The following is a 10,903-nucleotide window of genomic DNA, read 5'->3' on the forward strand; positions in this document are numbered from 1 at the left end:
ATGACTGAATCAAGATCACTAACATAGATAAAGAAACACCTCTCCTAGAGAATACTTGTAACCCCAGTCAGGTGTAACTAATCACTTTCTCCATTGCTCACCCAGCCCCAGGTAATAAGAAAAAGGTTTACTGTCCAACTTGACAATGATCTGCAGTGCAAAGTAAAATTCCTTCCTGGACATTCACCACCTGAGGAGTGGAATTCCTTCCTGGCTAGAGATGTCGCGAACCTCCGATTTTCGGGAAGGTTCGGTTCGCTCAAACTTTCGTGAACCGCAATAGACTTCAATGGGGAGGCAAACTTAAAAATGTTGAAAAATTTCTGCTGACTAGAAAAATGATAGAAACGATGTTTTAAGGGGTCTAATACCTGGAGGAAGACATGGTTGAGTGAAATACACATCAGAAGTCCCAGGATAATTTCTGGATGTAACCACTTAAGCTCTCAGTCGTTTTCACTTTATGCAACCGAGCAATGTTCACCTCCCATTCATTAGCCTATAACTTTATCACTACTTATATCACAAGTAACTGATCTATATCTTGTTTTTTTCCGCCACCAATTAGGCTTTCTTTAGGGGGTACATTTTGCTAAGAGTCACTTTACGGTAAATGCATTTTAACCTTCCTGGCGGTAACCCCGAACGTAGTTCGGGGTAAGCCGCGCAGGAGGTTTTCTCAGGCCCTGCTGGCCCGATTTGAATATTTTTTTTTTTGCTGAACGCAGCTAGCACTTTGCTAGCTGCGTCAGCACTTCGATCGCCGCCTTCTTTGAACGGGATTTCCTGATCGCCTATCGCCGGAGGCGATCGGCGGGGCTGGGGGGATGCCGCTGAGCCCTAGGCTCGCTACATGATTTAAAAAAAAAAATAAAAAAAACGGCTGCGCTGCCCCCTGGCGGTTTTTAATAGACCGCCAGGAGGGTTAACAGGAAGAATAAGAAAAACACAGAAAAAAATCATTATTTTCGGCCATTATAGTTTTAAAACAATACATGCTTCCATAATTAAAACCCACGTATTGTATTTACCCATTTGTCTCGGGTATTTCACTGTTTAAATTATGTCCCTATCACAATGTATGGCGACAATATTTTATTTGGAAATAAAGGTGCATTTTTTCCGTTTTGCATCCATCACTATTTAAAAGCTTATAAAAAAAAAAAAGAAATAGAAATATTTCATCTTTACATAGATATTTAAAAAGTTTAGACTAGTTTAGGTAAATATTTATGTGTTTTTTATTATTTTAATTGTAATGTTTTTTTGTTTTTTTTTTTATTAAACATTTTATGTGGGTATTTTTGGCAGGGTGGGATGTAAATAGGGTTTGATTTAGGGAAATATATGTGTGTTAATTTTTTTTAACTTTTAGATGTAGTTTTACTTTTTGGCCACAAGATGGCAACCTTGAGTTTGTTTACATTGCGTCACTCTAAGCGTACAATGTACGCTTAGAGGGACATGGGAATTAGAAAAAGCGAAGCTTCCGAGAGAAGCTGTCGCTTTTTCTGCGGGGGAGAGGAATCAGTGATCGGGCACCATAGCCCGATTCACTGATTCCTGGACTACCGAATCCGTGGCCGGGAGCACACGTGCACGCACGCGATCGGCCCGCGGGAGCCCGCCTTATCTCCTTGACGTATAAATACGTCAAGGAGGACAAAGTCGTTAATACTAAGCAGTGTTTTAAGGTCAGAAATCTCATTGAATGTTTAATTGCAGGCCTACACTACTTTACAACATCAGGAAGTGTAATCCCTTTTGTCTTCCAGGGAATTGTAGTATTTCAAAAGCCAGCTTACATACCTTGGCTGGGAATTGAACCCAGGTCTGAGTGCATGGTAGGTAGCTCACTTCACCACCACCAACACTACACGCTGAAGCCAGCCTAGCATGTAACATTATGATATATGCAAGAGAAAAATGAGCTTGCTTACGGAATTTTAGTATGTCAAAAGCCAACTCACATTTACCAGGAATCAAACCCAGGCCTACCACGTGGTAGGCTGCTATCCTAACCATTATACCACCAACACAACACAACACTATGCTACATGATGAAGCCAGCCCAGCATGTACCATTGTGATATACCCAAGAGAAAAACTTTCTCTCTCTCACCCTCTCTCTAGGACTTGATGCCATTGATGTGAATTTTCAGCTTAAAACCATCAACAGATACCGACAGAATTTGACAGGCAATTTCGGAATTCTGCCAGATTGAAAAAGCAATTCCGTTCCCACCAAACGGAATGGAATGACCAATTTCCGCACAAAATTGCGGAAAATACAAATCCGCGGAAAGCGGTGACCATCCCTACTAGAGAGAGAGAGAGATTAATCTACATGGCTATCTGGGGTTCTCTTCGGACAACTGTTGAACACAAAAGGCAAGGCCATGCCTGGGTGGTCTTGAACCACCAACCTTTCAGTTAACAGCCAAACACGCTAACCAATTGTGCCACAAAGCCCATTCAAGCAGTTGCAGTTGAATGATTTTATGGGATGTATGTGTGTCTTTTGGAGGCAGGAAGTAAGTGTGCTCCAAGAAGTTTCAGCATGTAGTGTTGGTGATATAATGGTTAGGATAGCAGCCTACAGAGCGGTAGGCCTGGGTTCTATTCCTGGCTAATGTGAGTTAGATTTTGACATACTAAAAATCCTTAAGCAATTTTCTCTTGGATATATCATAATGGTACATGCTAGGCTGGCTTCAGCATGTAGTGTTGGTGGTGGTATAGTGCTGAAGTGCGCTACCTACCACGCACTCAGACCTAGTGACCTCAATTCCCAGCCAAGGTATGTAAGCTGGCTTTTGAAATACTGCAATTCCCTGGAAGAAAAGACCCTCCTCCCTCCGGGAGGAGAGAGAGAGAGGAATAACAATCAGCTAGGAACAAGCCTACAAACTCTCCCTAGCAGAGTCTGTCAGCAGCTGTCCCTTAACTAATTACTGTAGGCAGGCAGGTGAGTAAAACGACAGGAGAACCTTGGCTTTTATAAGGGGGGTGGGGCTACAGGAGTGAGTGCAATCTGAATGGTGACAAGGTGCCTGCTGACTGTGATGTAGAGGGTCAAAGTTCTGCTCAATGGAGCATTATGGGGGCGAATCGAACTTCCGCAAAAGTTGCCGAACGCGAACCACCTAAAGTTCGCCTGGAACCATTTGTGGGTGAACCGTTCGGGACATCTCTATTCCTGGACAGGAGTAAGCAGAGAAGGTGGTGGGATTCATTCCTGGACAGGAGTGAGCAGAGGAGGGGGTGAGATTAGTTCCTGGACAAGGGTGAGCAGAGGAGGGGGTGGGATTCCTTCCTGGACAGGAGTGAGCAGAGGAGGGGTGGGATTACTTCCTGGACAGGAGCAAGCAGAGGGGGTGGGATTACTTCCTGGAAAGTAGCGAGCAGTGGAGGGGTGGAATTACTTCTGGGACATGTCTGAGCAGTGGAAGGGGGGGGATTCCTTCCTGGATGGGAGTGGAAAGTGGAGAGGGTGGGATTACTTCCTTGGTAGCAGCAAGCAGAGGAGGGGGTGCAATTATTTCCTAGCCAGGAGAGCAGAGGAGAGGGTGGGATTTGTTTGTGGACAGGAGTGAGTAGAGGAGTAGAGGAGGGGTGATGAGATTACCTTTATTAAAGATTGAGCACACTGCAGAGTTGTTTGATGCAGTGTAGAGTTATAGGCCATTGATTTGCCAATGCTCTTGCCCCACTCTCGGTTGATTAAAAATGTCCATCCTGTTCGATCAATTCTTTCAATCGATTTTTGTTTAAAATGGATCAAAAGTCGATCGATTTGACATTTTGGGGAATTGATTGCCTTTTGAAAAATTGAATCTGCAAGGTATCGAATAAGAAAATTAATGATTGTATGGCCCTATAAAGTCACGGAGAGAACCTGAAGACATAACAACTAAAGTTGTTCAGGCGATACATTTCATGACTTGCTGTACAAGATTTCTTTGCAAGCTTTTAAACTTTAAAGTTTCTTCTTCAGGCATGGAAACTTCATCTGCCCTTATCTATTAATAATTGTATCCATACAATAAGTTTACAAATCTTTTTCAAGCAAAATAAATACGGGAAATTACTGTATTTTTCGGAATATAAGATGCTCCAGCTAGTGTTGGGCGAACACCTAGATGTTCGGGTTCGAGAACGTTCGCCGAACATCGCCGCGATGTTCGGGTGTTCGCGCCGAACTCCGAACATAATGGAAGTCAATGGGGACCCTAACTTTCGTGCTTTGTAAAGCTTCCTTACATGCTACATACCCCAAATTAGCAGGGTATGTGCACCTTGGGAGTGGGTACAAGAGGAAAAAAAAATATTTGAAAAAGAGCTTATAGTTTTTGAGAAAATTGATTGTAAAGTTTCAAAGGAAAAACTGTCTTTTAAATGTGGAAAATGTCATGTTTCTTTGCACAGGTAACATGCTTTTTTTCGCCATGCAGTCATAAATGTAATACAGAGAAGAGGTTCCACGAAAAGGGACCGGTAATGCTAACCCAGCACCAGCAGCAGCAGACGTGATGGAACAGGAGGAGGCGCAGGAGGAGAAGGCCACGCTTTGTGAGACACAACAACCCAGGCCTTGCATGAGGACAAGAAGCGTGCGGATAGCATGCTTTGTACCGCCATGCAGTCATAAATGTAATAAAGATAAGTGGTTCAATAAACAGGGACCACGCGGCAACGCTAACCCAGCAGCAGCAGACGTGATGGAACAGGAGGAGGTGCAGGAGGAGAAGGCCACGCTTTGTGAGACACAACAACCCAGGCCTTGCATAAGGACAAGAAGCGTGCGGATAGCATGCTTTGTACCGCCATGCAGTCATAAATGTAATAAAGATAAGTGGTTCAATAAACAGGGACTACGCGGCAACGCTAACCCAGCAGCAGCAGACGTGATGGAACAGGAGGAGGCGCAGGAGGAGAAGGCCACGCTTTGTGAGACACAACAACCCAGGCCTTGCATGAGGACAAGAAGCGTGCGGATAGCATGCTTTGTACCGCCATGCAGTCATAAATGTAATAAAGATAAGTGGTTCAATAAACAGGGACCACGCGGCAACGCTAACCCAGCAGCAGCAGACGTGATGGAACAGGAGGAGGCGCAGGAGGAGAAGGCCACGCTTTGTGAGACACAACAACCCAGGCCTTGCATGAGGACAAGAAGCGTGCGGATAGCATGCTTTGTACCGCCATGCAGTCATAAATGTAATAAAGATAAGTGGTTCAATAAACAGGGACCACGCGGCAACGCTAACCCAGCAGCAGCAGACGTGATGGAACAGGAGGAGGCGCAGGAGGAGAAGGCCACGCTTTGTGAGACACAACAACCCAGGCCTTGCATGAGGACAAAAAGCGTGCGGATAGCATGCTTTGTACCGCCATGCAGTCATAAATGTAATAAAGATAAGTGGTTCAATAAACAGGGACCACGCGGCAACGCTAACCCAGCAGCAGCAGACGTGATGGAACAGGAGGAGGAGCAGGAGGAGAAGGCCACGCTTTGTGAGACACAACAACCCAGGCCTTGCATAAGGACAAGAAGCATGCGGATAGCATGCTTTGTACCGCCATGCAGTCATAAATGTAATAAAGATAAGTGGTTCAATAAACAGGGACCACGCGGCAACGCTAACCCAGCAGCAGCAGACGTGATGGAACAGGAGGAGGCGCAGGAGGAGAAGGCCACGCTTTGTGAGACACAACAACCCTGGCCTTGCATGAGGACAAGAAGCGTGCGGATAGCATGCTTTGTACCGCCATGCAGTCATAAATGTAATAAAGATAAGTGGTTCAATAAACAGGGACCACGCGGCAACGCTAACCCAGCAGCAGCAGACGTGATGGAACAGGAGGAGGCGCAGGAGGAGAAGGCCACGGTTTGTGAGACACAACAACCCTGGCCTTGCATGAGGACAAGAAGCGTGCGGATAGCATGCTTTGTACCGCCATGCAGTCATAAATGTAATAAAGATAAGTGGTTCAATAAACAGGGACCACGCGGCAACGCTAACCCAGCAGCAGCAGACGTGATGGAACAGGAGGAGGCGCAGGAGGAGAAGGCCACACTTTGTGAGACACAACAACCCAGGCCTTGCATGAGGACAAAAAGCGTGCGGATAGCATGCTTTGTACCGCCATGCAGTCATAAATGTAATAAAGATAAGTGGTTCAATAAACAGGGACCACGCGGCAACGCTAACCCAGCAGCAGCAGACGTGATGGAACAGGAGGAGGCGCAGGAGGAGAAGGCCACGCTTTGTGAGACACAACAACCCAGGCCTTGCATGAGGACAAAAAGCGTGCGGATATAGCAGCAATGCTTTTTGCCGCCATGTAGTCATAAATGTAATACAGATGAGAGGTTCAATAAACAGGGACCGGAAACGCTACACCATCCCAGATGTTCATTGGTCATGTTACTTGGTTGGGGTCCTGGAGTGTTGCGTAGTCATTTCCAATCCAGGATTGATTCATTTTAATTTGAGTCAGACGGTCTGCATTTTCTGTGGAGAGGCGGATACGCCGATCTGTGACGATGCCTCCGGCAGCACTGAAACAGCGTTCCGACATAACGCTGGCTGCCGGGCAAGCCAGCACCTCTATTGCGTACATTGCCAGTTCGTGCCAGGTGTCTAGCTTCGATACCCAATAGTTGAAGGGTGCAGATGGATTGTTCGACACAGCTACGTCATCTGACATGTAGTCCTTGACCATCTTCTCCAGGCGATCGGTGTTGGAGGTGGATCTGCACGCTTGCTGTTCAGTGGGCTGCTGCTGCATGGGTGTCAGAAAATTTTCCCACTCCAAGGACACTGCCGATACCATTTCCTTTTGGGCACTAGCTGTGGCTTGCGTTGTTTGCTGCCCTCCTGGTCGTCCTGGGTTTGCGGAAGTCAGTCTGTCGGCGTACAACTGGCTAGAGGAGGGGGAGGATGTCAATCTCCTCTCTAAAGTCTCCACAAGGGCCTGCTGGTATTCTTCCATTTTGACCTGTCTGACTCTTTCTTCAAGCAGTTTTGGAACATTGTGTTTGTACCGTGGATCCAGAAGGGTATAAAGCCAGTAATTGGTGTTGTCCAAAATGCGCACAATGCGTGGGTCACGTTCAATGCAGTCTAGCATGAATTGAGCCATGTGTGCCAGAGTCCTACCAGAATCCTCATCATCCTCTTGTGAGCGTTGTGATAGTTGTTGTGATGCATCATAGTCGTCACCTTCCTCCTGGTCTGCTTCTGCTGACCATTCGCGCTGAATTGTGGAAGTCCAACGTGCACCGCTCTGGCCCTCGTCAGTGGTGGCATGAAATTCCTGCTCCAACTCCAGCTGTTCCTCCTCCTCTTCTTCGTCATAGCTGCTGGGGCCAGCGTTCCCTGAGGCGGATGGCCTGATGTTGGTACCATCACGCTGATCGTTTTCTCCTTCAGATTCCCCCAGTTGCATCATGACAGCTGTTTCCTTGATTTTCAACATTGACCTCTTCAGTAAACACAGCAGTGGTATGGTAATGCTGACTGAAGAGTTGTCACTGCTCACAAGCAACGTGGATTGCTCAAAATTTTGGAGGACTTGGCAGAGGTCCAACATGTTGGCCCAATCGGATCCACAGAAGCTTGGCAGCTGTCCGGATGTGCCTCGGTACTGCGCCGTCATGTACTGGACCACTGCACTCTTCTGTTCACAAAAGCGGGCTAGCATGTGCAGCGTAGAATTCCAGCGCGTAGGGACATCACACAGCAAGCGATGGTGGGGGAGATTGAAGCGCTCCTGCATCTTGGCGAGTGCCCCCGAAGCAGTACTGGAATTTCTACAATGTTTGGCCACTCGACGGACCTTCAACAGAAGATCGGCCACGCCTGGGCATGTCCTCAGGAACCGCTGAACTACTAGGTTCATCACGTGCGCCAGGCAAGGGATGTGTGTCAGCTTAGCCAACCTTAAAGCGCGAATGAGATTACTCCCATTATCACACACAACCATGCCCGGTTTCAGGTCCAGCGGTGCCAGCCACAAATCCGTCTGTTCCTTTATTCCCTTCCAAATTTCCTCCCCTGTGTGCTGCTTATCCCCGAAGGCAGATCAGCTTCAGCAACGCTTGCTGACGCATGCCAACAGCTGTGCTGCACTGCTTCCACGATCCTACTGCTGCTGGGTTAGCGTTTCCGGATGAGGTACAGCTTTGAGATGCGTTGGAGGAGAAGGAGTCAGAGAGGTAGGTGCTGCTGTTGTTATCCAGTGGGAGGGATGGCGGTGCAGCTGTTTGCGGCGTGGGCAACACCCGCGCCGTAGCAGGTGAGGAATCGCTGCCAGGCTCCACAAGGTTCACCCAGTGCGCGGTAAGGGAGATGTATCGACCCTGGCCGAACGCACTCGTCCAGGTGTCAGTGGTGAGGTGAACCTTGCAGGCAACGGCATTCTTCAAGCTTCGGGTTATTTTGCTGACCACGTGCTCATGCAACTCAGGCACTGCAGAGCGCGCAAAGTGGCAGCGGCTGGGAACCACGTAACGTGGGATGGCCACTGACATCATGCCCTTGAAGCTGTTTGTCTCCACCACTCGATATGGCAGCATTTCGCAGGCCAGAAGCTTGGCTATGCTGGCTGTTACTGCCACGGCCCGGGGGTCATTTGCTGGCAATTTCCTCTTGCGCTCAAACATCTCCGACACAGACAACTGAACCGTAGCGCTGCACACGGAAGGGCTGTTGGTTGTTGTGTTTGATGAAGACTGGGAGACCTCAAGAGCACTACTCCGGAAAGTGACAGTGTCAGCGTCGTCTGATGTTTGTGAATGTTGTGAACCACGCAATGGCTGGGCTACTGCTGCTGCTGAGGCGGGTCTGGTGGTGAGTCTGGTGAACTCAAGGGAGGCAGTGTTGCTGGTACCCTGTCCTGCCGAGTTTGCCCACAGAGTGGGATGTTTGGATAGCATGTGGCGGCTCATGCTGGTGGTGGAGAGGTTGTTAATACTTTTCCCCCTGCTCAGGCGGGTCTTGCACACCTTGCAAATCGCCATGGTAACATCCTCAGTGCAGTCTTCAAAGAAAGCCCAGACTTTGGAGCACCTGCCTTGCTGGCGATTTCTGTTTGCTCCTCTTTTGCCTCTCACTTGAACTTCCACGCTTGTGGTGCCTGAAATTGCGCGCCGCCTACCTTGTGGCACAAGGCGAACTCGTGCAGCAGTGGATTCTTCAACAGACTCATCTGTGCTGCTGCTACGACGGCGATGTTCTCGTTCACAAACAAAATCTGGGTCTCTGTCCACATTGTCCATACCCTCCTCTTCCATCTCCTCAAACTCGTCATTTGTCATTGTGGGGGGCCGCCGCCGTGGAGTAGAGCTCCCCAGAACAACCTCTGCGCAGCTCACTCCAACGTCGTCTTCCAGATCTTGTCGGCCGACCTCCTGCAATTGCAACCCCTCCTGCCCAACTTGCTCTGGGATTTGGGTTTCCGAGTCCTCCTCGGACTCGCCTTGTATTTCAGTGCGCGGTGCATTTCCCACAGTTAATGGTTGTGAATCCGGGCACAACATTTCTGGCTGTTCCTCCATTGACCTTTGAAAGGTGGAAGTTTGTTGGGCTGGGAATAGCTCCTGCGAATACCCCATTGTGTCCTGAGGTAATTCATCGGACTGGTTATCTGGCAGTTGTGTGCGTGGTGTCGCTGCCGGTTGTGTCAGCTTTGTGCCCACTGGCTCCTTGTAACTGGCTGAGGACTCGGACCTCGTGCATGATGTGCTGGTGCTGCTTAACCCACTGCTGGACGCTTGAGAGGTCATCCAAGTAATTATCTGGTCCTGTTCTTTTGGATTTGTGAGGGTTGTTGTCCTGGACAACATGGGCGGTATTGAGTGGGTTTTCTTGGGTGCTCCCCTGTGGCCTGTACGTGAACCGTCAGGGGAAACACCTCTTCCCTTGCCCCTCCCTCTTTCACCGGATTTCTTCCTCATTTCACTTATCCTTACAGTACACGCTGACTGGCAGCAGTACAGTGGCAGTACAGAAATGCTATACAGTACCACTATTCCCAGCAGCGACACAGAGCACAATGCTATACAGTGGCGGGTGAGCGGTGTACCACTATTCCCAGCAGCGACACAGAGCACAATGCTATACAGTGGCGGGTGAGCGGTGTACCACTATTCCCAGCAGCGACACAGAGCACAATGCTATACAGTGGCGGGTGAGCGGTGTACTACTATTCCCAGCAGACACAGAGTGGCAGTAAACAGAATGCTATATAGTGTGGCTGAGCGAGGTACACTGAGTGGCAGTAAACAGAATGCTATATAGTGTGGCTGAGCGAGCGGTGTACTACTATTCCCAGCAGACACAGAACAGTAAACAGAATGCTATATAGTGTGGCTGAGCGGTGTACCACTATTCCCAGCAGCGACACAGAGCACAATGCTATACAGTGGCGGGTGAGCGGTGTACCACTATTCCCAGCAGCGACACAGAGCACAATGCTATACAGTGGCGGGTGAGCGGTGTACCACTATTCCCAGCAGCGACACAGAGCACAATGCTATACAGTGGCGGGTGAGCGGTGTACTACTATTCCCAGCAGACACAGAGTGGCAGTAAACAGAATGCTATATAGTGTGGCTGAGCGAGCGGTGTACTACTATTCCCAGCAGACACAGAACAGTAAACAGAATGCTATATAGTGTGGCTGAGCGAGGTACACAGAGTGGCAGTAAACAGAATGCTATATAGTGTGGCTGAGCGAGCGGTGTACTACTATTCCCAGCAGACACAGAACAGTAAACAGAATGCTATATAGTGTGGCTGAGCGAGGTACACAGAGTGGCAGTAAACAGAATGCTATATAGTGTGGCTGAGCGAGCGGTGTACTACTATTCCCAGCAGACACAGAACAGTAAACA

This window comes from Hyperolius riggenbachi, chromosome 3 (genome assembly GCF_040937935.1).
Source record: "Hyperolius riggenbachi isolate aHypRig1 chromosome 3, aHypRig1.pri, whole genome shotgun sequence".
Lineage (NCBI taxonomy): Eukaryota > Metazoa > Chordata > Amphibia > Anura > Hyperoliidae > Hyperolius > Hyperolius riggenbachi.